Source organism: Belonocnema kinseyi, chromosome 4 (genome assembly GCF_010883055.1).
Source record: "Belonocnema kinseyi isolate 2016_QV_RU_SX_M_011 chromosome 4, B_treatae_v1, whole genome shotgun sequence".
Taxonomy (NCBI): domain Eukaryota; kingdom Metazoa; phylum Arthropoda; class Insecta; order Hymenoptera; family Cynipidae; genus Belonocnema; species Belonocnema kinseyi.
Window position 1 is genome coordinate 122,665,754 of NC_046660.1, and position 27,495 is coordinate 122,693,248.

A 27,495-nucleotide genomic window follows, 5' to 3' on the forward strand; every position below is an offset into this window, starting at 1 on the left:
TCGAGTTGAAAATTATTCTTATGGAATAGTTGAAAATTTTTGAAAATTAAATTTCGAAAGCTTTGAATTTTTATTGATTCCATCTTCAAAACTCTAAGCTACAAACATTGAAATATTTAACGTTTTGAAACTCTTCTTTTTTTAATTTCAATCTGAAGTTTTACAAAATTTCAAAAGATTTCAAAAGATTTGTAAGGATTTTTGAAATATTTGAGTACGTTTAAAAAAATGTCTAAGAATTTTCAATTTATTTTTACTGTTTACAGGAATTTCAAAGAATTAAAAATTTTTTAGAAGGCTTATTTTTAAGAATTCCAAAGGAATTAAAGGATTTAAAATATTTCAGGATATTTTTAAAATTTCAAGGAATTTTCAAGAGCTTTAAAAAAATTCAAGAGATGTCAACAGATTTTTAAGGATTTTGAACATTTGAGCATGTTTAAAAAGGTTTCAGTGAATTTTTCGTTCATTTTTAAAAATTAAAGGAGTTTTAAAGAATTTTAATAATTATATCAAGGTTGTTTAAAAAAACTCCAAAGTACCTTAAAAATCTTTAAAACATGTCAAGATTTTTCAAAAGATTTTGAAGGTTTCGAAATATTTAAGAGTATTTTAAAAGGTTCTAAGGAATTTTCAATTTATTACAGTAATTTAATATGAGATTTTAAAGGATTTGATACATCTTAGGACATGTCACTAGATTCTAAGGAATTTTCAATTGATTTCAATTATTTAGTATGTGATTTTAAGGTATTTTTAAAATTGCAAGGAATTTTTAAGAGCTTTGCAAAATTTCAAGAGATTTTAAAGGATTTTAAATATTTTAGGATGTTTTAAAACATTTCAAGGAATTTTCAATTTATTTCAATAATTAATTTCTTTTAACTACAAGAAAATTCGTCTTCTCATTCAATTTTTTTTTTAGAAAACTAATTGTTTTAGTTAAAAGTTTAACTATTTCTATTAAAAGTTAGTCAACTATTAATTAAAATTAATGTTATATTTTATAATTATAATATTAACATTAATATAATATATAGTAGTAATAATATTCATACTATATTCACCTGAAAAACATAATCTTAAAATCGACTCATGCATTAAATGAAGAATCACGCGAAACATTAAGTTCGCCAATTTCTTCCATTTCTTTCAAATGGGGCTCGAGGCATAAATAGAAGACCACCGAAGTCTCCCGAAGCTTTTAGATCGACAATCATCGTACAGCAGAAAACCGAAGTCAAATCGTGCATTTTCGGCTTACACACGAACTCACAGTGGTAATCATGCACCTGTTGTTTTGCCGCTCTCAAACGGTAGGTATGGTGGGGGTAAATTTCAGGCTCGATCTTGCAGCTCTGCCCGGAACGTTACTTTTTTGGCAGCTGGATACCAGCACCCTTAAAAATCCTACAGCTTGTTACCAGCATTAGGTTCGAACCTGTGATCCCAGACCTGAAACGAGATGTGGTCCAATACTCTGACAAGGCTATGTCCGTTTCAATATAGTAGGAGACGATATAAATGACTGGATTGCGTGCGCAACCCATTTCTCCTCTTCTGAATTTGAAAACTCGAAGGTGCACGATTGCCAGTCGGAACACTTCGGCGGATCTATTTATATCTCTATCCGCTTTGAAATAAAATCCAGACATTAGGATTTTTAAATTTCCAGATTTCGATGCTGGCGATTCTCATGTTTTCAATACTTCGCGCGCCTCTATATATGCGCATATTTTGAGGTTACCTTATTTCAACCATAAAATATAAATGCTGTAAATATTAATACTATCATATATAAAAATATATACATATATTATTAATGATAATATTATAATTATGTTAGACTATAATACTCTTATTTATATCTTGATCCGCATTTGAAAGAAATTAATGAAATTGACGATTTGAATGATATTTGAATATATCGCACAATTTAAAAATAAAAATATACATGCAATATCAGAATATTAATACAGTGATTAATATTTTGTTGTAAATTATAATGTGTTCATTATATTGTATACTTTATATTGTGTATATTATTGTACATGATGAAAATAAATCATATAATTAAGTATGTAATATATTACAATTATATATAGAATGGAATAGAATTTATTGGCTTCATTGTATGCTTTTACAAGTTTTTACTATATTCTTTCATTCTCTTAAATTTTTAAATAAAACGAAGCTATATATTTTCTCTCTTAGAATTTTTACCTGAACAGATAATAATCAAATCATCAAATCATTACATATTTCTGTATCTATATTGCAGTTCCAATTACAGTTTGTTTATGACAATCACTTGGAATTAAACAATTACAAACTATAGCTTCCTAGAATTTGTTTACATCATACTTTTTTCATGACTACTTGGGACTTCGATTTTTAAGATTTAAAATTGGTAGTAATTTTAAAAAGTGTTAATAAAAAATGTTGTGCTTGTTAGTACTTATAATTTGTAATTGTTTTATTTTAAATGATTCTCATAAATAAATTTTCTAATTTTGAAAGGCTATTTAAATTTTTTCGGTTTAATAGAGAAATTCAACTTAGAACGTTTAAAACTCTAGCACAATTATTTACAGCTAATTAATATTGATGTTAATATGAATATCGGTTAAGATAATATTATTCTAATTATAATATCATATATAGTTAATTATATATAATATTAGTTCTATTATAATGCACCCTGATTATAATTCTTTTGTCAATTTCTCATCTCCTAACTCAAAATTTTAATTATTTTTTAGAATTCCTTGTCCCAGATCTGAATTATAATTTTTGAAAAAATCTCTAGTCGAATTCAGAAATACATACAATTACTTTGAAAAATTTCCTATTCCAATTCAAAATTCAGGGTGAAATTAGAGCTTGACAAATCTTTAATTCATAAATATTTCATTTAAGCGCTCAATAATTCATACGTATAAAATAAAAACTTTTAATACCTTTTAATTTTACAATTTTTTATCAAATTATGTTAAAATACGAAATTACAAATTTTCATGAATTTAACATTTTAGGGATTTCTGGTTAAAAAATATAAATTACGCTATTATTTTTAAGGTTCAAAATGATAATACTTTAAGAAAATTTCAGTTCTTAACCATAAAAACTTAACGATTAAATCAATTTTTTAACTAAAAACTTTTTTAAATAAAAGTTAAATTATTTTTATTTTAAGTTGTTCCAGATTAATATTTTTTCATTATTATGTATAGATAAAAATTTGAGTTTACCAATTGAAAATGCTAGAAATTAACTTATTATCAAAATAATTGAATTTTCAACTAAACTGATAATTAATAATCTTCAGCCAAAACCTGGAATTTTTCATTGAATTCTAAGCCCAAAAAAATTAATTACAAAGAAAAACTTTCATTCGCAAACAAATAGTTAAATTTTCAACTAAAATGATGAATCTTCAACAAAAAAAGTTAAAATTTTTAATTAGAAACTGTTAAACTCATCCAAAAATATATCAATTTTAAACAATAGTTGACTTTTAAGTCAATAAGGATTTTTTTAAATTGTTGAATTTCAAAGCCAAAAAGATGATTTTTTTACAAAACAGTGTGAAGTTTTTTTAAATGGAATATTTCAAAGACTTTTGGTTAAAAAATATAAACCAAAGCTATTATATTCGATGCTTTGAATTGAAGACTAAATCAATAAATTTTTAAATGTTAAGGACTAAATCATTTTGATTCATAAAAATGGATTAATTACAATTCTTTTTGAATTGGAAACTTTTTAAATCATAAATTGAATTCTTTTATTTTAAGTCGTTTTTATTATTAATTTTTACATTTGTATTTATGAATCCAAACTCAAAAGTTTTATTGCCGAATTGACAATCTTGCAAATCGAACTGTCTAACAAAACATTTCAATTTTCAACTGAAAAATAATAATAGCTTTGGTTTATATTTTTTAACCAGAAGTCTTTGAACTATTCCGTTTAAAAAAAAAGTTTACACTTTTTTGTAAAAAAATAAACTTTTTGGCTTTAAAATTCAACAATTAAGAAAAAAAATCCTTTCATCTTTTATGTATCAAAACTTAACTATCTGACTGAAAATCTATTTGTTTTGATTGAGAATTTATTAATTTTTCGATAAAATTTGTCTTTTTTTGTTAAATTAATTTTTTGTTTTGTTTTAGAATACACCATTTTTTAGTTAAAATTTCAACTTCTTCGCTAAAATTTAAACTTAGTTGTAAAAATTCCAGTTTTTGGTTAAAGATTATTGATTTCAGTTAAAAAATGCACCTTTCTGGTTGAAAATGTAACTATTTTGTTGCAAATTTGTTTTTCTCTTTTTTTTAGTCGAAAATTCAATTATTTTGATAGTATGTTAATTTCTTACATTTTCAATGAGTAAACTCACATTTTTATCTATAAATAACAATGCAAAAATATTAATCTGGAACAACTTAAAATAAAAATAATTTTACTTTTATTTAAAAAAGTTTTTATTTAAAAAATTGTTTAATAGTTCAATTTTTAATGTTACAAACTGAAATTTTCTTGAAGTATTATCATTTTGAACCTTAAAAATCATAGCGTAATGTATATTTTTTAACCAGAAATCTCTCAAATTTTAAAGTCATAAAAATTTTAAACCGATAATTTCATATTTTAACATAATTTGATTAAAAAAATGGTAAAATTAAATAGTGTTAAAAGTTTGTATTTTATAAGTATGAAGTATTGAGCGTTTGAATGAAATATTTCTGAATTAAACATTTTTCAAGGTTTAGTTTTAAAAGTTTAAAATTCAAAAGATTTCCTACTCAAATAAATCATTTTCAGATTTAAAAGTTTGAATTTTCTAATTTTATTCTGAATTTTAAATTGGAACAGGAAATTTTTCAAATCAATTGTATGTATTTCTGAATTGGATTAGAGATTTTTTGAAAAAACTATCATTTAGATCTGGTACATAGAATTAATATAATATGTAATTAACTATATATGATAATATAATTATAATAATATTATTTCAACAGATATTGATATTGACATTAATATTAATTAGCAGTGAATGATTGTGCTAGAGTTTTAAGCGTTCAAAGTTGAATTAATATTAATATAATTATAATATCGAAGAAAATAGTGACATAGAGGAGAAATATAGCCTAAGGACAAGAGGAACTGTAATATAGACACAGAAATATGTAATGATTTAATGATTTAATTATTATCTGAGCAGGTAAAAATTCTAAGAGAGAAAATATGTGGCTTCGTTTTATTTAAAACTTTAATAGAGCAAAAGAGTATAGTAAAAACTTGTACAAGTATACAATGAAAACAATAAATTCTATTCTATTCTACATATAATTATAATATGACACACCTAATCATATAATTTAATTCCTCATGTACAATAATATACGCAATATAAAGTATACAGTATAATGAACACAATATAATATACAACAAAATATTAATTACGGTATTAATATGCTGATATTGCATATACATTTTTATTTTAAATTGTCCGAAATAATAATAAATAATATATGTATATTTATATCATTTATATTTTATGCTTGAAATAACGATATCTGGAAATATTAAAATCCTAACCTCTTGATTGTATTTCAAAGCGGATAGAGATTTAAATAGAACCGCCGAAGTGTTCCGACCGGCAATCGTACACCTTCGAGTTTTCAAATTCAGAAGACGAGAAATGAGTTGCGCGCGCAACCCAGTCATTTATACCGTCTCCTACTATATCCGCACGGACATAGCCCCGTCATAGTATTGGACATCTCGTTTCAGATCTGGGATCACTGGTTCGAACCGCAAACCATTGCCGTCCCTCTTAATAAAAAAACGCAACAATTTATTTCTCTTTGTGAAACCTAAATCTGGTTACCAGCCCTAGGTTTCTGGAAGCCAAATCGCCATCACTCTCCAGAGGCGACTACTCTGTACATCAACTTCCGTCTGAAAACATTATTCCAGCTCTCTCAGCCGACACTCTTACTCACTTCAACCTGTCCCCTTTTTTCTATAAAAAATGGACCTTAGCTAACCCGTATCAATCTAGACTAAAAAAAAACCACTCCGCTACGACTTCATCACCATCTTTCATTCAGATCACTCTTCCTCCCGCTATCTCTTTCTATCTTATGAGATAGACACATCAGTTTCACCTCCACCCATATCTTTCCTCTCCCTACTGCTACCATTAAATGCCCCACCAATAAGTAGGGAGTGTATCATAAGAGGGAACAAATTTTCCAGAAAGCAGTTAAATTTTTATTTAAATACCTAAATTTGTTATCATAGAGTTGGAATTTCAAACAAAAAGATTATTTTCCTACCAAAAAAGACCAAAGTTCTAAAAAGTACATAAATTTTCGACCAAAAAGTTAAATTTTCAACTAAATGGTTAAATTTTCAGTTACAAAATTAATTCTCAAGCAAATAAAACCGAATTTTGAATAATTTAGTTACATTTTTAATCTAGAAAAATGAATTTTCAAAGAAAAATGTAATAGTTAATATTTTAACTAAGAAATACTTTTACATTAAATAAAAAACAGTTTAATTTTCTACCGAAAAAGACGAATTCTTAACAAAATACGTCAGTTTTTAACCAAATAGTTGAAGTTTCAACTAAAAAAGATTCAGTTCCAACCAAAACTGGATTAGTTAAAAATCCAATTTAAAAGAAAAAAACTAACAATCGTCCAAAAATAATAATTTCCAACGAAAGATGTAATTGATATATCAATCTAAAAGTTGAAACTCTTTCATTTGAATAAAAAGAGACGCGTTTTCAATAAACCAATTCAATTCGTAAGTACAACAGATTAGATTTCAACCAAAATGTTGCATTTTTAACAAATATGATTTAAATTATGCCAAAAAAAGGAATGATCAATACAGTACATAAATTTGCAACGAAGTATTTGAATTTTAAAACAAGATGATTCACGTTCCCCCAAAAAAATTTTAAACACATAATTAAATCTCAATTGAATATTTAAATTTTGATCCAACTTCTTAACTATTGTTTTTAGCGATTTTCAGGCGTGAAAATATCTTACGTGTGAAAAATAAGAAAAGTACTGTAAGAAAGAAGAAATGTACTACTACTACGAGGTATAAATGTACTATAGCGCCGATTTTGGGGCGGACGGTAGGTAGGAACTAACTCATTATAGACCGCTCCGTTTTTGTTTGTTCACGCCTGAGTGACAACCGAAGACCCCGCGCACCCCGTGCTACTCCTGTTACCGTTACTTGCAGAGCGGTGTCAATTCTCGGAAGGGCTATTAAAGGGTTTCACTGTATTAGAAATGTCTGAAATTTGACACCATAGTTTTTCAACGGATCTCCACGTTTTGAAACCCCCTGAATCCAAAAATCAAGTATTTACGATGACGGCTACCTGTTTGTCCGCCCATCCCTAAACACGATAGATTTTGAAGAAATTAACGAATGAAATTGATCTTTAACGCCCTTTTGGATGAAATTCAAAAAGATAAAACATTTTTTTTAATGTTAGGACCATTTTTTTAGATTAAAAATTTTTATGTAACATTATTCGTAGTACTTAGAAAGCCAAAAAATTTGTCCTCATGACTTTTTTCGATACAAAAATTATCATTGTTATAGCATTTATAAGAATTAAAAGAACCAATCCAAATTTTAAGCCAAACAACGCACGGTATAAAAAAAGTCAAGGCAAGAAAAGCATTGCTTTTTAAAAGCCCTACAAAACGATCATAACAACTTTTTGGATGTTCTTGAATAATCGAAAATTCACATTTTCGACTGCACAAAAAATAATTAAATATTAAAAATTTAATTTTGTGGTCAAAATACACAACATACGCAAAAAAATAAATGAACAAAAATTGTGATCACAAAAAAGATCAACACATTTTTTAATGATCACTTTTTGATAGGACGCGTATTTTTTGTTTTGTTCGTGAGAAATTACTTTGAAAATAAAAAAATTAAATTTGTGGAAAAACGAAAAAGGTTACGAAAAAAATGATCTAACAATAATTGTTTGCCGAAAAAGAGATACAAGTTTGTCATTACACACTTTTTGATTGGACGCGTAGTTTTGGTTTTAATCATACAAATGACGTTAAAAATAAAAATGAAAAATTTGTGGAAAAAGAGAAAAGGTACAAAAACAAATTAAGAGACGAAAGTTGTTCACCCAAAACAGAGTTAAAACTTTTGGTTATAATTTATTACATTCTGCTCATTTATGATTGCGAAAGTATTGGAATTGTCCGAAAATTGAAAAACAAAATTCAAATTTTGAACCAAATAACGCAAAATACGAAAAATACAATAAACACCAAATTTCTTTTAACGATTTTTCAATAGGACTCGTCATTTTGTTTTTATTGATCGAAAGTAGTATTCAGAAAATCAAAAATATCAATATTACGTGAAAAGACTCCAGGTACATAAAAAATGTAAAAGAAGACTTGTACGCTATTTTCTTTTATCCATAAAAAATAATATGAAAACAAAAATCTTATTTTTAGCATAAAAACATGAGATAGAGAAAAATGGCGTAGAAAATTCAGAAATATGAAGACGCATATAAATACTGCGATGTAAAAGACATCTTTTTGATAAAGTTTTATTCAAACATTTCAAATTCAAAGAATAAATATTCGAGCGCGAAACACAAGTTGCAATGATGTCCGAGCGCGAATCGCGTGGTAACCCAATATCGAGCGAGAAGCGCAAGATCCAACAGAAGCACGCCTAATCTATTTTCCTTGCGAATTAAAATGGTTTGATTGAAATATGGACGATCATTACCTATTTTTAACAGGAAACTTAACTAATCCAGGTTTGGTAGAAAATGCATCTTTTTTAGTTGAAACTTTAACTTTTTAGTTGAAAATTCAACTCTATGTTAGCAAATTTAGGTATTTCAATAAAACTTTAACTGCTTTCTTGAAAACTCGTTCTTTTTAGTTAAAAACGTATATTGGCTTGAAAATTGTACAATTCGGTAGACAGTTAAACTAATTGGTAATTTTTAGTTTTTAAATTCAACTATTTGGTTGAAAATTTATGTAATTTGTGGAAAACTTGTCTGTTATTGTAGAAAATTAATATTTTTTGTTAAAAAATGCAACTATTTGGTTGAAAATGAATTTATTTAGGTTGAGGATTGAACAATTTTTTTTTGATTCCTAAGTAAATTATTTTTACGAAATTCTCCCTTACCCCACATCATTTCAAGTCATTTTTGGGTAACCGCTAAATTTACAAAAAAAAATTTTGTCGGTTTAAAATTTCAGAATAAAAGTTTACGTAATTTATGTACAGCCCCTTGCTTGACATGTATAAAACAAAATATTTTTTTACTAAAAGTTACCTGCATTAAAAAAATGTAATTTTTGACAATTTAAAAAAAATTGTAACTTAAAGAAAAGTTATAGTTCATTAGCATGTTTGACTTCATTTCGATACCATCGGGTATTTTTTCATTAAAAAAAATCAATAGATATTTTTATTTTTAATACAGCGTAACAACTTTTTAGCAATGCCGTTTTCGATTTTTTTAATCTGGTATTTTTTCAAAGCGCCATCTGTTAAATTAAACCTTTCAAAGCGGATATTTTTAAATTGCAATTTAAACAAATTCAAAGTTAGCTCTCTGAAGTTAAAAACCTTTCAAAGAAGAAATAGCACCTTGTAAAAAAAATGGTACAAATGTGATACGTGTTTCAGAAAATAAACATACTGCCACGTGGCAGGAACTTAACGTTCTTCAAATTTCTATTTACATAGTTCAGAATCTGAAGACATCGAGAAAGACCTAAAATTAAAATTGTTTATATTTTGTAAGTAAATAATGAAATTTATATTTTGAGGAGAAAATATCGGAAGATCGGAAAGAAAATAACAACATAACCTGCAAACTGTAAAAATTACCTAAACGTTTTTAGCTCATTTTGACACAATTTGCACTTTTCTCTTCTGTAATTGTATTAACATTGTGAGATTTAATTCACCTAGTCCCCCTCGAAACGCGATTATACTGTTTTATGAAAAGAAAATCAAAACACACAAAAAGCTGATATTCTCTCTGGAAGACACATAGGCCGGACACAGCGCACGTCTCGTGATGAAAATTAAATCCTCCGCCGAATCGACATGTCACTTAGCGAGTCGCGCCTGTGTGCGTGAGAATGCATATACGTGGGGTAGTGTGAATTAGACGCAGCTACCTGAAATCGACCGCAGAGGCGCTACTTACTCAACGTTGGGCTTCCTAATTAAAAGTTTACTCTCAGTTTCTCTCTGTTACTAACATTAATAATTTTTAATCCTTACAGAATTTATTTAAGAAATTAATAATGTGTATTTTAATATCACAATAAATTATACTAGCAATATTGATATTTGTACAACTTATTTCATAATTTTGTGATTTATGTTTTCCTTTTCATGGTTAGAACAGTTTAAGTTTATTTCTCCAGCAAGAAACGAAGAAAAGCAAAATAATATATATTATTGAAAAACATCAGTTTTCTGATTTTCACCATGCATTTGTTAGTCGGCCCTGAAGGTAATCAGAGCTGCGATTTCACGTGGTGGCCACCGCTCAACTCTCATCCCACTTTTATCCTTCAGGTCTCCCATTAAGTGGCCACATTTTCCCTTCTCACTCTTTCCTTTATATGACCATACACTCACCCATTCCTCCGAAACAGAGAGCCCTTATCCCTCCCACCTTCTTTCCTGAACAACGTAACCTTGGACTTTTCCACATTTAAATCTAATATATTTTTACCCAAGTATATTCACAACCTTTTCATCCTCTCCCATAAAGACTCCTCGCTCTTTGCTAGAAGCACTCAATCAGGTCTCTCCACTACCCTCTCTTCCATCGCTTCCCACAACCTTCTCCTATACACCGAAGGGAACGCGCCTTTTAGATTTACAAAAAAAAACATAAACTTTCGCACCCTTTTTAGCTAATTCTCTATCCACCACGTGCTGCAACACGTAAATATTGTCGATAGTACTCGTTCCGTCCCGAAAGCTCGCCTGCGTATCCGGCAGTATTCCTTTTCTCTCGACATCCTTCCCACCATGCCTTCTGCCACCCTCCCTTTTTATCAAAAAACTTAATTGCTGATGGTCTAATTCCACCCTCTCTTTCACTGCGAATTTCTCTGCCTCTTCCCACCCTTTCATATTTATGATCACATAGTATATCACCGATAACCCCATCTTACTCACATACGAGTGTTCTCCCTCTTCGTCCTATGTTATAATTCCCCCACTAGTCCTTCCATTTCTATTTGCTCTGACCACCTCCTGGAGCCACCACCTATACCCCCTTGGCAACTTTGGCTCTACTCTATCCCATTCCTTTCTCTTGACCAGTCCCACCACATCAAATTAGTAGATATACCTCCAGAAAACCTCATTTTTCTTATTTACCCCTGGTACATTCAATTACAGCATCTTCACCACTCCTCCACCCTGCATTTCCCCTACTCCCTACTTCCCAAACAACAAATTCCCCTGCACTTCACTTCCTTCTCCTTGTCCCATACCCACATTATCTCATCTACTTTTATTTTTCGATACTTTATCTTCGTCACTCTTCCTTCACTCGTCCCCTTCCTAACCCTGTCGTTCAGCATTCTCTGCACATCCCTTTCCTTCCTCGTCAAATCTTGATCGATGAAAACCTTCTTATCCTTTATCCTATTTTTGTTTCGCATTACCTCCAACTTTTCTTCTCAGCTCTCCAATTCCACAAACGCCACTTCGTTCTCCTTTGCCCTCAAGCCGAACTTTTCCTACCTTGCCTTTAACAAACCTTATGTTCTTTAGCAGCGCTTCCACCCCCTCCCTTTCTTCCCCGCTATTTATCATCAATCCTCTTATCACAGTAGTATTCCTCCTATTTGCCTTCTCTTTTCTCGCCATTCTTAACTCCATTATCCTTATTCGCTCTTTCCTCCTTTTCATTCCTAAGCTCTCCCAAATTCGCTTCTATCATATTCTCTACCCTCTCCAAAAAATTGCATATTTTCTCTTAGGACCCATCGATATAGCGTTTTCAGAAGGAAAAGCTGAAGTGCCCTCATACAAATTTCGGACATGATCGGATTTCAATTTCAAGCACGCGGAACGAACATATTCCGGATAGCATCAGATGAAATTCGGATGACAAATTCCGCCTTAATTTCGCAAAATTACAAAGAATTTTCAAACTGACAAAAACGTCGGAACTGATGGATTTCCGGTATGTCCGAATAAAATCCGGATGAGAAGTGTACGTCGGAACGTGCTAATATCGCACAAGACCGGATGAAATTCGGATTCTGCTTTCGAACTCGTGGACCGGACAAACTCCGCACTAGACCTTATAAAATGCGGATAGTTTTGGAAAACTTGCCATCTCGCACGCCATCTCTGATGATATTACAGATTCCTTTGAAAATTGACTTGTATTAAACGTAACGCCTTACAAAAAAAAAGCATGTGTTTCTAAAAGAAGATTCTTCTTTCGATCTCTCTAATAGCTTAACGGAAAAGAACGCAAACGGCAATTGCAAGTTCTGTGACTCGATTCCCAGTGGAGTAATGGAGTAGATCTTTTTTCAGAAAAACTTAATTTAAAATTTAAAAAAATATATTTTCTATCTAGTCTGAAAAGAAGTTAAGTATTTTCTATTATTTGTAGAGTTAACTTATCGAGGGGGTTGATTTATATTTTCACGGTGTGTGGTTACCATCTCTGATGATAATACATATTCCTTTACAAATAGTTCCTTTTTATTGAAATTTTTTAAAGAAGCATGAACATCCAGCTTGTTTAGAAAAGGTTGAAAGCATATGACGTCACATATATGTGTACTGTTGGGCGTGACAAAAGTGACCGTGGTAATACCTTGGATTGCTGATCATTTCGATTATTATAGTCATCATTGAAAAAAGACGGCGAAACTAATTCCTTAAATTAATTTTAATATTGTAAATTATAATTCAAAACAGAGTATGCCCTAAGTGTAACAGGAGCTGCGCGGGATGCGCGGGATCTGCGGTTATCACTCAGGCGCGCACTCAGATGTGAACAAAAAAAGCGGAATGGGCTATAATGAGTCAGTTCCCACCCACCGTCAGCCCCAAAATCGGCACTATAGAAGAGTTTCACTGTATAATCTCTCATAAAACTACTAACGTTTAATCAAAAATTAAAAATAATGAGAATATGAGCAGCATAACCGCAAACGTCAAACATACATCATGTTTCCTATTGCACGGAGAAAAATGATTTTTATGAAGAGTGCTGTATTTGATAGCAAATTATTATGGCACTAGTAACTTTTTCTGGAGTAGATGTACGCTTTCTAAACTGTTAAGTTGTGATTACTAGAACATATAATTCCTATATCTATGAATAACTATTTAATCGAGTAATAAAATTTAATGTAATATAAATCATAGTTTGATTAATTTCAATAAAGTACCTTTTGTAAAAAACCCCTTATTTAGTAAATCCTAGTTAAAATATAATACTACGTATAGTTAAGATTAGAGTCGAAATAAGATGCGTCCACCAATATCACGCAAGTGCAATGGCGCTACATTACTGCCGACAGTTCGCGCCATTCGCCACTACAACTATGAACACCGTATTTTTGTTTCCATTCGTGTGATTTATACTTTATATTATCATAAAATTCCAACCTAAAATCTTAAGTCTTCCATTTCTACTAAAAGTCAACCTTATAAATTTTATAACTGTTACAGTGTAATACCGCCACACTAAATCTTTATTTTCCCGGAACAGAATAAATTTTTTCTATAAAATATTTTCCATTCTTACTCAGCCTCTCCATATTTCGGGAGAAAGTTTTTATTATGTTTAAAACTGAAGAATAAATGTTCAGTCCATGTTTAAAAACGATTTTCAAAATAACGAATTTGAATAGCCAAATTCTTGAATGATTTACTAGGAATTGGTTAACTTTTCCTCGTCAAACTCATTTTCTCCCAATCGAACAACTTATTATCTCAGGAGTGAGTTCTCATTTTTTATTTAAACTGAAAATTACACATTTAATCGTGATTAGGATTGTAAACTTCGACATTTTATTTCTCGCAACTGGATAATTTTCTTTAATCATACTTTTTTGGCCTGAATTCAGAAACAATTCAGCTCATGAGTAACTTTTTCTTTTATCTTTCTAGGCTGATTTTGATTTTACGGAATGTTACTTCGCTCTCCTAAAAAATGTCTTTTTTGTATGTTATCTAATTCTGTATACTGCAAACCTTCAAATATTCTTCCAGGAATAAAATTTAAAAAATATTTATGTAAACACAGTTTAGTTCACTTACCTATGTTTGCAATTTATTATACTATTATACTATTTATTATATCACATACTGTGAATTCTTATGTTTTATAAAAATACATAAATAATTACTAGCTTTTAGTCAAATCTGATGAAATTCTTATGATTTAAAAGTTTTCATTTACAATACTTATTTCTTCTAATTTCAGTTAGCCTTGGATTCAATGTTCAAATTCAAATTTAAAGTGAGAATATTAATTTCAGGTTCAAGTATTTTTCATCTTAAACAATTTTTTCAACTCTAATGTTCCAAGAAATTATTTCTAGTAACTCCTTTTATTTTTACTTTCAAACTTTTACTAAATAAGGTTAGTAGAACTATAATCATTCGATTCTTTTTTTATGCTGGAAATTCCATTAAAATTTCAATCTTTTTTTACTTATAATACATCAGGAAGTAAAAACTCCATTAAATTTTCGAGCTATACAATTTGAACAGAAATCACAAATTAAATGAATATATACATTAAATATTTAACTATTTAAATTTAAATGAATTATATTGAAATATTTTCATGAGAAATGTTTAAATCCACCTGATCATATAAAATAAACAGAACGAAAAAATAGAAAAAAATCTATTCTTCTGTTAGCCCTGGCTTATCATCCGAAAATCTTGGATGAGATTTTGTCAACAGAATCCAAGCGATACATTATCGTAATTAGATAGAGCGTCCGGCATATAACATCATCTGTTTCGAGCTGCTGTAATGGAACGTCTACCGACGATTCTGCAACGCCTGCCTCACATTCTTAAACGTACATCGTTTCACGTAAAAATTCGAAAAGATGACATTGTCAATTGACATTTAAATTACAATCGAATTATAAGTGATTTTAGGCTGAATACTTTGATATTAAAAACTTTAAAAAATAACTGATAACTGATAACTGATAAAGCAGTTACGCAACTTCTTAGGTGTCAAAAATTCTGTTTTTTTTTATATGCGCCTATATTTGACAAGAACTTTCTCGCACATGATTATCTTGTTTAAGCGCTATTTATGCGATTTAATAGAGCTGACCAATAGCTTCAAGGAACTTCCTTATTTTTGTACTGTATCGAAATTAGTTGATCTTTGATTGACTTGAACTGGCGCGATTTTCTAATCATAATTTTAATTGCAAAAGTATTTAACATAGAATAGAGACAACACTAATAATAGAAAAATGGCAAATTATTGGGGAAGTAATAATATTCATTTTCACACAAATATACTTCAAATTTTTCATAAATAAAAAAAATAATAAAAATCTACACAGTTCAATAGTTTTGCGTCCCATGAAAATATCATTTAATGTTTAATTTTCCGGTGCAGCTGCAATCCTTGGAAGGGGAAACATGTCTAAACTCTCTCTTTATATACTTTTGGTGAGCCTAGACGTTCATTCCAAACATTCTTTAACACAGCAGAGCAAAAAATCGTCCAATTTTCAATGTAAGTGATGAATTTTCAACTAAAATGATGAATCTTCAACGACAATAGTTGAATTTTCAACAAAACAAAAAATTAATTTTTACTAAAAAAGATATAAATTATTAACCAAAACTTAAATAATTGAATTTTAAGTTAAAAAAATAATGTCCAACTAAACTGATCAAATTTCAACTAAAACTATGGAATATTCAATTGGAATAATTTTAATTTTCAGTTAAAAAGTAATTTTCAACAAAAAAGATCTAAATTCTAAGAAAATAGCTACATTTTCACACAAAGCGATTAATTTTCCACTAAAATTGTAAATCTCTAACTATAATAGTTGAATTTTAAATCAGAAATATAAACTTTGCACTTAAATATTGATTTAATTAGATTACTGGAATTTGTGACCAACTAGATGCATTTTCAACCAACAAGATTAATTTCTATCAAAACAGATGAATTTTATCTAAAAAAGGTAATTTTTCAACCAAAAATTGAGTAATTAAATTTTTAGTAAAAACATGATTGCTCATCCAAAGATATGAATTTTTAATTAAAATTATGGAATATTCAAATGAAATAATAGTTAGATTTTCGGCAAAAAAAATCCTTTTCATCCAAACATAAAAGCAGTTTTCAAATAAAATAGCTCATATTTCAACCAAAGAAATGAATTTTTAATTAAAATGAATCTTCAAACAAACAAAAAATTCATTTTTAACAAGAGTTTAAGTTTCAACCAAGTTTTTTTATTCCCAACCTAAAAGATGAAGTTTCAACTAAACTTATAAATATTTAACTGGAATGCTTGATATTTTAACCGAGAAGAAGAACTTTTCAACAAGAAGATTAACTTGCGAAGAAAAAGATGATTTTCTACCAAATAAAATCGAATTTTAACAAAATATGTGGATTTTCAACCAAAAAGTGGATATTCAAATTTATAGTTGAAGGAATGATTTTTCAACCAAAACTGTTACATTTTAACTAAAACGATGAATTTTTTACCATAAAGATTAAATTTATATAAAGAAAATGTATGTTTTGCGAATTACATACATTTTCAAAACTAGTTTAATCACTAAATAAGAAATGTGAATTTTTAACCAAATAGTTAAATTTTAATTTAAAAAAAAGACACATTTTCAACCAAAAACAGAATGGTTAAATTTTCTGTTAAAATATAAAAAACAGCAGATTATCAGCAAAATAGTTAAATTTTATATTGAAATCATTACATTTTTAGTTTAAAAAATCGATTTTCCATAAAGTAGTTACATTTTCAATCCGAGTTGAAAATTCAATTAAAATGATGATTCTCCAACCAAAACAATGAATATTTAACAAAAGAATTAAACTTTCAACCACTTAATACAAATTTTTACCAAAGAAATATGAATTCGTAACGAACAATGTAACAATATTTTCTATTATAATTCAGCAATATTTCTTCCTTGAAATACAAGTTCTACTCTAACAAATAATTAAAGTACTTTCTTTATCTAAAATTTGGATTGAACTTTTAAATTTTGACAAATTCTCACTTGAAACAGGGATTCTTTTAAATAATTTTCTTCTAAATCCGAATGATAATTCTTTAAACAAATTTCCGTCCTATATAAAAAATTCCCTGGTCTAAGTGAAATTATATTTCTTTACGGGAACTCGCTGTCCTAAAATAAAAACGATAACTATTTTCTAAAATTCCCTGATCCAATTCAGGATGAATAAGGAGTAAGCGAATAAGATGTGATTATTTTTTATTTTTAAATCAAGAGAAGATTTGTTTCTGTATGTTTGAAATATCAACAATTCGATCTTACAAAAGGTTTTTCTTATAATGGAAAATAATGAGCATTCAATAATAAATTAGGATTGTATTGAACTGAGATTATCTGAAAAATATGCGACTGTAGATAAAGTAGAAATCATTTGTTTTTAATTAAATAATATTATTGAAATAATGAAAACTTAAATTTGTCTGCGATCAGAAGTAAATCTCCGGGCTTTAAATTAAATTCCCGGCCATTTCTCTTCTTTTTTTGTCAATAAAGTTCCCTGTCATATCCCGGTTACCCTGTCAAGTCGCCAGTCTGTATATCCTAAAAGTAAAATTCTTCTCTTTAATTTATTTTCAAATTTCCCGGGACGCAAATGCAAGTGGATAATCAATGATCAGGGGCAAGAAGAACGAAAACCTAGGAAATTGGAAACTGCAACACATAATTCAATTGCATATTTATAGTTTTGATACTTGTTGAATCATAGACGATAATAGTGAATGTTACACAGAAAATTGTTTAAAAGGGTGAAAAATAACGAAGACATTTATATGAGAAATGAAATAAAGAACACTTTAAGTTGCTAACCTCAATCTTACACGTAATACACCGTCTTCAGTAGATTCACTTCAAGGTAAGCTTTTTAAAATGTGAATTTGTCCTTATAACATTTAATCGCATCGTCCAGAATATTTGTTTGTGTCTGAAATAATGATATACCACTCAAGCTAGCTGACAAACACTTGCGATATGCTGTATTCTGTTTTTATCTTTTGGTAAATTATGTATAATGCTCAGCATTATCTCCAGTAGCGTAACAATCAAGAAATATTGGGCTCCATGTATCCTCAATTTAATTGGCTCTAATCCTGCAATTTTTTGCTTCAAATTCACCTCATAATATAAATAAAAAATCTGTAGTTAGTACAAAATTAGGAAACCTAAACTCGGTATACAAATTGGAAAAAATGTTATACTGTGCAGTTTTGAAAAGTGAAGTGTCAATTCACATAATGTTGATTTTAATTATAAAAAGTTTATTTTTAATATTAAGATATTCAATGGTAAATAGTATTAGTGACAAAGATCTTCTTTGGCGGGGATATGCAAAGAACTCGACGTTTGAACGAGTCGAGTCGAGTGAACATACAATTGTATTTTAGGTTAGATTTCGAGTCGACTTTGATGTCCAGCTTCCGAAACGGTCGGAAGTGTTCAATTACTCTCAAAGTTATGAATGAGTTTCAAGCTACTCTGGAACAGTTTGAGGTTGCTCGAAACTTTCAATTGTCCGAAAGTAAATTCATGTTAAGGTTAAGACTGTTTCGCTAGGTGGTCCAAATTTTTGGTCTTCGGATTTTCATTCATATCGCCCGGAAATTTGTTCATCCTCCCTGGAGAAAACAAGGCTCGTCGTTTATAATATATATATATCTTTTATCAAACAATCTCTTTCTTGTTTGTGAATATATTTTTCTAAAATAAAATAGATATTTGTAAAAGTTATATCGAACATTACTTCCCTTCTTACAAAAGGCAAAAATCCAAAACAATATTTACCGGTACTCTGTTACAACTTCTGGTAAATATTGTTTTGGATTTTTGCCTTTTGTAAGAAGGGAAGTAATGTTCGATATAACTTTTGCAAATATCTATTTTATTTTAGAAAAATATATTCACAAACAAGAAAGAGATTGTTTGATAAAAGATTCTTTAATGTTTATTTATTATTTGTTTATAACTATAAAGATAAATCAAAGTTAAACATTACAGAAAAAAATCGCAACTTTGTAATAATTATCTGAGAGAAGATAGTTTTAAACACTAATTAATTATTTAAATAATTAGTTTTGTTAACTTGCATTAATTATTACGTCACTAAGTGAAAATTGGACAAAAAGTTAAAAATTTCAGGAAAACCCGCAACTATCTAGCATTGCTATAGAAGAAGAGTTATAAACAATTAATAATAATTTAAAAAAATTAATTTGATTAAATTTAATTAGTTATAAGTTGCTCCAAGTGAAACTAGCTGTGAATGAGATGTTGCATGTTTCCACTTTGTATTTATAATTATATGGTGCTTATTTTACGAGCACTTTGCTTCTTGTTAGCAAATGTATTCGTGACCGTCCGCGAAGAAAGAGACCTAATGTGGAAAAAATAGATTTTTCGTTTTTTACACCAATCGATAGTTTTTTATTTGATCTTACGTGATAACAAATGTTGTTCCTATATCTGAAAAAATAGAATCGCTATTAAAATGTAGAAATTCACCAAAAATACAAAATTACAAAATAATATAAACAATGTTTAAAATACAATGACAAACCAGACAAATCCATATTTTGTATTTGAAATAGTAACTTTTCAATCTTGAAAAGGAAAGCGAAAAGTTCTGTCGCAACATATAAATACTGTCATCTAAGAGAGATCTTTTTGATAAAGTTTTTTTCAAGCATTCCAAATGCAAAGAATAAATATCCGAGCGCGAAGCCCGAGGTGTAATTATGTTCGAGCGCGAAGCGCGACATTTAACCGTCGCGCGCCCCAGGCGCGCTCAAATTTGCGAGCGAAGCGAGCCGCGTGCGTAGCGCGCGACTTGAATGTGCCCGCGATGCGGACAGATTTTTTTATATGCATGCATCAACTTAGAATTATTTCAATGAAAACAGTTTTCCTGTTTTAAACAGATGTTTCAAATAATATAAATGAGCATAACTTCTTTAATCTTCAATAAAGTGTATTAATATTATAGGTTAATTGGTTTGTCTCGAATCAAAAAAAAAAGAACTTCGTTTTTCCATCAATTTTGAATTATATTAAAGAAAAAAGTGTTACTATAAAAAACGGTTAATTTTTTTTATTTTTATAATGCATTACCATAGTTTCCTTACTTTTCAATTCAATTTATCATTATTATAGGTCACTCGATTCGCCTGGAATCAACCCAACTTTTCTATTCTTGCATCACCTTTAGATTATGAGATTGAGAAGATTTTCACTATAAAAATCGATATTAAAAATATTTAAATTATCATGAATTCCCTACTCTTTAATCAAATATATTAATATTATAGGTCAATCGATTCGTTTCCAGGCGAAAAATTTTTATTTTCTTGTATCAACTTTGAATTATGTTAATGAAAAAAGTTTGACTATAAAAACCCGACTTTCAGAATATTATAAAACACTATAAAAAACCGCAATAAATATTTTTAGAAACCCATCGGTCAGTTTTAAGATATTAGTCGCGAAAAGAAGTCCTCCAAATTTAATCAATTTATCTGCCACCGTTATCAAGTTATCGTGATCAGAAAAAAGTGTGGCATCCATATACACAAATACACACACCTCCGGACAATTACTTAGCCCATTGTATTAGACATTTTTCAATTGAAGAACGTTTACTAAACGAATTAAGAATTTTCGAAAATTTTACCATTACAAGCTTTCTCTGGGAGGAAGCTAAATAAACAAATAGGTAAACATTTTAGAAAAAAACCACCACTTCCTAAAGCAAAGAGAAATGATCAGCAATAGTAATAAATTGCTTAAACAATTATTTTTGTTAACTTCAATTTATTATTACTTTATTTTAATTTAAAAATCGACAAAAGTTTTAAATCTCGGGAAAAAACTGCAACTACCTAGTATTAATATAGAAAAAGATAGCTATAAACAATAACAATTTGTTTAAACAATTATTATTGTAAAATTGAATAAAATGTTAACTCACTTTAAGTAAAAAGTGGACACACAGCAGAAAATTCCAGAAAAACTCGCAATTTCTAGTATTTAAAAATATATATTATTAACAATGATAATTATTTGTTTAAACAATTAAGTTTGTTAATATTGATTGTTAATATTAATTTGTTAATATGAGCACTTCACTGGGATTGAAAATTTGGACAAAAATTGCAACATTTATTTAAAAACCGCGACTGTCTTTCTCTATTTTAAGAGAAAATTGCTAAAAACAGTAAGAAATTGCCTAAAAAATTTATGTGAACATCTAATTAGTAGTATGAAGTAGTATTTTATATATAAGAAATAATTTGCATTTTAAAAAAATGTAAAAAATCATAATTAGCGCCGAAAACTTGTAAAACCCATTTTTTCACTTGTGGGGTTTTCTGGGGCCCCATAAATCAGACTTATGAGGGTTGTTTATTTTCAAAGGTAGTACTTATGTGGTGTATTTATCTCAAAAGAGTTTATCTTGAGCTCCCGTTTTAGAGGAGAGAAAATTGGATTTATTTTTATGAAAATTCGCATTTTTTGCACTAATGAGACGAGATACAAAAAAAGTCAAAAGATCAAAGTTGTTTCACTTGAAAACTTCTAAACAAAATGTTGAGAGCTCTATCTTGCATTTTTTCTGAAGATTTCGCAAACTTGTTAATAAAGTCAGATATTTTGAAAAAAAAACACAAGATAGAGCAAAGAGATTAGAAACTTTTTTTGGAAGCTTTTAGGTGGATCAGCTTTGCTTTTTTTTAAACTTTTTAAAAAACTTTTTAATATGAGATTTTGAAAGATTTGTTATATTTTAGGGTATTTTAATAGATTCCAAGGAATTTGTCATTGATTTTATTAATTTGGTATAACATTTTAAAGAATTTGAAAATATTTTAGGGTATTTTTAAAATTGCAAGGAATTTTCAAGAGCTTTAAAAAATTTTAAGAGATTTTAAAGGATTTTTAAATATTTGAGGATTTTTAACTATTTTGTACAAAATTCTTTTTGTTTTTCTTTTAAAAATTTTTTTTTTTAACTACAAGAAAATTAATCTTTTTGGTCGAAAATTGAACAATGATTAAACATTAATTTTTTATATAAAATCAGTCTTGATGGAAAATAAATTTCTTTTGTGCAAATTTCATGTATTTCATTAAAAATGCCTTTTTTAGTTTATAATTTAGCTTTTTGGATCAAAATTTAACTTTTTGTTAAAAAATTTAACTATATTTTTTTTAATTTATGAATTTTATTCCAAATGTACTGTTTTCAAATAAAACTAATTGTTTTAGTTGAAAGTTGAACTATTTCTATTAAAAGATAGTCAACTAGTCATTAATATGAATATAAAATTTTATAAAATTATAATATTAACATTAATAATATATATAATAGTAATAATATCCATATTATATACACCTGAAAAACATAACCTCAAAATCGACTCATGCATGAAATTAAGAATCGCGCGAAACATCAGAATCGCTAGTTTCTTTAATTTCTTTCAAATGGGGATCGAGATATAAATAGAAGACCTATGGTGGGGATCAAACTTAGGCTCGATCTGGCAGCTCTGGAAGCAGCTGATTAGATCGTCATTCGTGAAGTCGGGCGAGCTCAGTTCATGTTCGCGCATTTTCGGCTTTACACGAGGCTGGTCTTCGCAGGAGCAAAGTGGGGGGAATCTTCTCTCTTCATTCTTGTGTCGTTTTACCTCTCGGCTAATTCTTAGGTCATTTTTGCTCTCCCATGTTTTTACTTGTCTTTTCCGCAACTATTTTTTTAATTCGCTTTTGCTCTGAGCGTGGCAAGTGTATTTGCAAAATAGTTTTTATTTTTTAATTAATGTTTCGACGGGTCCACATGACAAGGTGCCATCTCGATAGGACGAAATAAAAAGGTGCCATCTCGGGTGGCGAAACATGAAAGCTTAAAAATCCCATATAAATAGTATTGGGAACACTAGCGCCCTCTGAAGTAGGGAACCATTTTATTTGGTTCTGTCGAGATGGCACCTTGTATTTTGGACACGTCGATTTAATGAAATAATAAAATGATAATGATTAATATTAGTAACAAAGATATTACAGAAATAAAGTTTTGTTCCTTGCATTTGGTCCATTGCGCCAGAAAATGCGAGCGTAAATACGACTGCAGATTTTCAGTAGGGTAGTATCTAAAAATTATTTCATTTTACTATTTATTTAGTAAAATGAGGCGATTGATTTTTGTGTTTAGAGCTTGAGCACGTTACTGAGAGACTATTCTGGTTTCTGGGGACAAAGTAGTCAAAATTAAAAAGTTTAAAATTTTTCATTCAAATGGGGAAGTTTTCTGGAGAATTGAAAAAACTGACGGATTTCTATGAGCCTCAATACTGATAGGGATTTTTTATTTCTAATCACGAATATGAGTTAAAGAAATAAAAATTCTACATTTTGGGTCCAAATACGGATATTTTTGAAAAATGTAAGAAAGTTCCACTTTTCAATGCGACACGTTATTAGAGGGCTTCAAGTTTCTGATCGCAATCCTAATAAAAAAGTCAGGGATTGTCACAAATTGTCAGAAGTTCTGAAGATTATTTATGAATGTCTTGACCATTCCTGATAAGTCTGGCTATTTCTGTAAATATTTTAATTCACTACCTATCGAGTAGTTCATTGGTTAGGACAGCAGGTACGTTAGGCCAATTGAAAAGCAACAACCATTAAAAATAATTTTTGTTGACAATGTTGCATATGCAGTTTCAAAAGTTTAAAATTTATAATCTACGCGTTTTAATTATTTCATATACCTAAAATTTTTCATAAAACGTTACAAATTAGGATAGCTAAAATGAATCTTTTAAAAAGAAGGAGATATATAAAAATGGACATTTGTAGCTTCACCTTCAAAGTCATGTATTGGTAACTAAATATAAATATCAAGGAATTTTGCATAAATGATTATAAATGAATGATATAAATAAACCTAATAAAATCCTAATAAAAGGATTGTCCTTAGAGCCCAATGTTACGACGATTTCAAAATATTTTATCACGAATTCTGACTTTTCCTGAAGATTTCCTTCTAGAAACGTAACAAAAATTGACCGAAATGATCAGATGTCTTGATTTTTTCTGATGATTCCTGACTTTTTTTTTAGTAGGGAAAACTGAGTTTTGGCCTTGAGAATTTGGCCGTTCGTTTACATAACAAAAAGAATTACCTTAATAATCAAAGTATTGGCCATTGTTTTCTACAACTTTTCCCCATCTTTCTGGCAATGCATGGAATCCTTCACAAAAGAAAGGTGCATCGATCGGAATAATTGGTAGTCCGATGGGGCCAAGTCGGGTGAATACGGCGGGTGGGGTAGGATATCCCATTTAAGGTTTTCCAAATAGTTTTGGACTGGTATCGCAACATGAGCCCGTGCATTGTCATGTTGAAAAATGACTTTCTCGTGTCTGCGCGTATTCTGCTCGTTTTTCTTTTAAGGCTTTGTTTAATTTAATTAATTGTTGTCGATACCGTTCGCGAGTAATCGTTTCACCAGGTTTCAGCAGTTCGTAATACACAGCTCCCCTATTGTCCCATCAAATACACAGCAAAGGCTTGTTTCCATGTATATTGCGCACTGGTTGTGACGTTGAAGGCTAGCCTGGGTCTACCCATGATTTTCTTCACTTTGAGTTGTCAAAATAGATCCACTTTTCATCACCTGTCACAATTTGATGCAAGAAACCTTTTCTTTTCTGCCTGGCTAGAAGAATTTCACAAATGGTTTTTCGTCTTTCAATGTCTCTGTCGTTCAATTGATATGGAACCCAATTCCCTACCATCTGGACCTTTCCCAATGCATGTAGATGTAGACGTTCGGAAATGGTGGATTGGGCAACATTCAATGGATTGCCATTTGCTTCAACGTTTGCCTTGAGTCTTCATCCAATAACGAAGCTTGCAAATCTTCATCTTCAAACTTTTTGGGCTGACCTGGACGCTCCCTGTCTTCTATATCGAAGTCACCAGTTTTAAACCGTTGAAACCCTCCTTCACACGTTTTTTTGTGTTATAACATTTTCCCCGTAAGCTTCATCCAATGATCTATAACCTTCAGCAGCCGTTTTCTTCAAATGAATTAACGTTATTAAACTTCCCCGCAAAACGGCTTTTTCAGGTACGTAATTCAACATTTTCAAAGCTTTCAAAAAATATGTTCTTTGCACGATGGCAACCCAGAACAAACTGGCTTTTGGTGACGTATGACGAACCTTCAAAACTCCATAGACGCCATGCGTCTACACCAACAAACGTATTCGTAACGCCATCTCTTAGCAAAATCGACTTTATTAACCGAAACACCTATTATATATAGCCGGTTTCATTCGAATTTGGACAGAGGGTATTTTCGGGTTTAGATCGCCAATTCGATGTGAAAAATAATCAAATTTAAAATTATTTATTCAAATGGCGCAAATTAAACAAATTTCCTTTAAATTTGTTCTGATTTTTATGAGGCTCATTACTAAGGTTTTTTCAGGTTTATGATCACAAATTTGAAGTGGGAATATAAAAGTTAAATATTTCTTTATCTAGATGGCCCAATTGGTTGAAAACTAAACAATGCTGGATTTCCATCATAGCAAATACAGGACAGATTTTTATGTATTTGATTACAAATTTGAGGTCAAAAAATAAAAATTCGACATTTTTTATTCAAATGGACCAAATTCGAGGAAAGTCCGATAAATTTACATACATACATATTAAAAATTTCTCATAAGGACAACCGCAGGATTTCGCCGGAAGCGGGTGCTAATCTGGAAAATTGCACCCGCTTCCAGCGAATTCGCGGTAAAATTTCAGCCACAACCACGTCTCACAACCGTGAGATAGGTGGTTACAGTCTGTAAAGGAATCAATACGACGATCCAGCAAAAGCCTCGTGCACCCTAAGAACACGGAGCGACCCAAGGACAACCGCCTTCTGCATTTTCCCCGCAAGTGTTCTAGCATATTGTTGACACGCATGGATGCTTTTTAGGCCATTAGCAAGTGAAAGCTTGGCACCTCCAAGAGTGCCGATGATAAGGGCGATCAATTTAACAGAATATTCCGGGTACAATCGTTGCAACTCCCTTATAAGGTCTCGATACCTCTCTTTCTTTTCATTCTCCTTGGTTATGATGTTTTTGTCAGCTGGTGCCGAAAATTCGATAACAAACATGGTTCGCTTCTCGAAGTCAAGAAGAACCATGTCAGGCCCCGAGTAAGCAACAGAAACAATTGTCGAGAATATAAAGTTCCAGTATATGCGGCACTTCCCATTCTCGACAATTGACTCAATTTTCCTAGGAGCATTTAGGCGAGCGATATTAAGGTTAATGCCGTACGAGTCACAGAGATGGTAATAAAGCACTCTTAGTGCCGCATTGTGCCTTTGAATGTAGGTCGTTCCCGCGTGAGTTGGACGACTAGATAGCATGTGAGCTAAATGCTCGGGGTGTGCATGGCACGCCCTGCAGCTATCATCGGGAATGTCTTGGCTCAAAATGTGGCGACGGTATGTTAAGGTGTAAATGACACCGTCTTGGCATGCAAAAATGAAACCCTCCGTACCAGAGTTCAATCCGGGCGATTTAAGGAAAGCAACCGTTAGCTCACAAGACATTGACTGATCCTTCATATTTCTGTGGACGATACCGTGCATCCTCTTATCGAGGAGCTGTTCACGAAAGTTTTTCTCTTGTGCTTTCTTAATTAGGGCTTTCAGGAGTGAGCACTCGAGATAGATAAGATTTGATGCATTTTGCTCACCCCTAATACTGAAGTCAAGTCCGAGTGCTTCAGCAGCCTCCTCAGCTGCTTTGTACAGAAACGCTCCTTTGCCCACTTCTTCGTGATTCCTGACCATTTTAAGAAGAGGGTCTCTTTCATTTGCAACTCTATGTGCTGTACCCAGAATAATCCTGTTGTGAAGACATTCAAGACTCAATATTCCGCGACCCCCTTGACGGCGTGAGATGTACAGTCGCGGAACGGAAGACTTAATATACATGATTTTGTTAATGTGCATAACCTTTCTTGTCCTGATACCAAGAGATCTGAGCTCGTTCTTCGTCCATGGAACTACTCCAAATGAATAGAGTGGTACCGGGACG

At 30.2% G+C, this 27,495-nt stretch overlaps 2 protein-coding genes across 5 annotated transcripts in view; one reads left to right on the forward strand and one right to left on the reverse strand.

Moving 5' to 3' along the window:
• Positions 1-18,436, reverse strand: part of LOC117172181 (protein C12orf4 homolog) — a 134,154-nt gene extending 115,718 nt beyond the window's left edge. For 2 of the 3 annotated variants that reach the window (XM_033360015.1, XM_033360014.1), the window contains exon 1: positions 18,193-18,436. The gene's annotated coding sequence lies outside the window, so the exon portion shown is untranslated. The remainder of the gene's footprint in view (positions 1-18,192) is intronic. The other variant, XM_033360013.1, reaches the window with a different exon arrangement.
• The window catches only part of LOC117172184 (cytochrome c oxidase assembly factor 1 homolog), an 89,648-nt gene continuing 80,118 nt past the window's right edge, over positions 17,966-27,495 (forward strand). Inside the window, exon 1 of one of the 2 annotated variants that reach the window (XM_033360020.1) lies at positions 17,966-18,238. The gene's annotated coding sequence lies outside the window, so the exon portion shown is untranslated. The remainder of the gene's footprint in view (positions 18,239-27,495) is intronic. The other variant, XM_033360019.1, reaches the window with a different exon arrangement.